A 2,219-nucleotide genomic window follows, 5' to 3' on the forward strand; every position below is an offset into this window, starting at 1 on the left:
TAAACAGAATCTGGAAAAATGGAGAAATTGTATTTAAAAAATAGCCCAAAAAATGGTGTAGAATTATTACATTAATCTTTGTGCGAGATGTTTTCTTTTATTTTATCACAAAATTTCAAAGGAGAGAGTTAGAGTCTTAAGTAACAGATCTTGGTTTTGGGAAAGAGCAAGATTCTTCTTGAAGCCATGGATGTACTTGTGGTTACTTTTACATTATTGGTTCGCTCCTTTAGTGTGTCTCATTTATGGAAGTATCGTGTTTATGTCACTTTAAAAATGGACAATATGTTGTATAATTTAGTGTTCATTAGAAAGGTCTCATTTTGTTTCTTACCATCTTGTGGAGTTGTCTTTATGTGCACTCTCTCTATTTGTTGTATGAAATGTCACGTCCTTTGTACTATATTAATGAAATGAAATTCAAGAATTGCAATTAAAAAATATTAAAAAGAAATAAAAATAAAATTATTTTAATAAAATCTAGTAATTTCAATTATATATAAATAACTAAATTATAAATATTTATTTGATTATTATTTTTTATTTAATCAATATTAAAAATAATATTTATTATCTTGTTATTATAATTTAATAAAATTATAACTTTTTTAATTTCATAATTTAGAGAAATAATATTAATTTTCTTTACACACTCTATATATATATATATATATATATATATATATATATATATATATATATATATATATAATATGATGGTATGTTTTTTTTTTTCTCTGCAAATACTAAATTCTATTAACTGTAAGGCAAAATATTTTTACATAGTGTCGAGGCCTCAGGAAACATAGTTTGAGAGCGCTCAACAGAACAGAACTGCCCCCTTACAAACAGAAGCTGGGGAGACCAGTTACAATGATCAAGAACCCAGATAAAAGACATAGAGAGTGACATATTTAGCTGAGAAAGAGAACTGAGCCACAGAAACACAAAATCAATGCAAACCAACACAAAATGTATCACCAAATCCCCAGCTGGAAGCCAAAAACAGTAGGTCATGAGCACTGAAACCTGACTGTGAGCCTGAAACAGTAGTCGAAACAAAAAATAAAGAGGCAGTCCCAGGTGGCGCTACCCCTCCTTTGTCATGCCATGATTCTTCTCCTCAGCCAAACTTGCACCGTCGGTTCTCAGACTTTCATTGCCACCCAAATCGCCGCTAGGGATTGCCATGGAATGGCTTGCTTCACCTTGAGTCCCTTCCTCAGCAGCAGGTCCTATATCTTTAAGGGGAGGAAGATTTTTGGGAAATTCCTCCTGTCCAGACTTCTCATTTTTCCAGTTCTCTAGGCTGTCTTTGTCCGTCGAATGCTCACTACTTTGGGAAGGATCAGGAGAAATGCAGGTCAGAGGGGAGACCTGATTTTCCTCTTCCGAAAGAATAATGGTGATGTGAGCAGTAATAAGGGGTCTGTTCAAATTACTTAGAATTTAAAGTGCGTGGTTTGGAAGGCACTGTTCAGAATAGGCTTACGACCAGAGCTTAATGATGGCCCAGCTTTGTGGACGGGGGGGGGGGGGGGGGGGGTTTGATGGGTTCCGACGCAGTTTCCATAGCGTGACCGACCGAGGGATGCAAGCGGCTGTCACGACGCCCCCCTGAACGATGCCTCTTACCCGAACGAACCATAATGACAGACAGGTGGTAGGGCGCAGAGAAATTATAGATAGGAGAGACGACAGAACAGAGTCGGTTGAGGTGAGAGGGATGCCCAACAGAACTCACAGACGACAACACAATACAACCAGTGCGTAAATCCAGAACAGGGGAGAACTTACCCTTGATAATGTTGGCCTGGAGCTCGCGGCGGTGAACCAAAATCAGTCCATCACCAACAGCCTCCGCTAACCAGGTTCCGTTGCCGAGCCACTGAGCATAAGGCATGATAAAACCGCTGAGGAACATCATGATTATAACTGAGAGAATGTTGTGTCGATCAGCGCAATCCATTAATGCAGATCTGCTAACCGATCCTGCATTAATACCTTCCTCCTGCTCGCATAAGGTTAAGTCTCGGGAAGCCACGCTGCTTTGCAGCTGGCAGTACCGGACTTTAATTCTCTGCATGAGAAGCATTAAGTGTGATGGTGCTACCCGCATCCGGCGATATGATGGTATGTTTTGATATCTAATCTAAATTTAAATATTTTTAATATTTTTAACGTTAATAATATATATAAATAATTTTCATAATTTTTTA

Source organism: Pinus tabuliformis, chromosome 9 (assembly GCF_031772625.1).
Source record: "Pinus tabuliformis cultivar Carrire ecotype Pingquan chromosome 9, CPIR1, whole genome shotgun sequence".
In the NCBI taxonomy this organism is placed as follows: Eukaryota; Viridiplantae; Streptophyta; class Pinopsida; order Pinales; family Pinaceae; genus Pinus; species Pinus tabuliformis.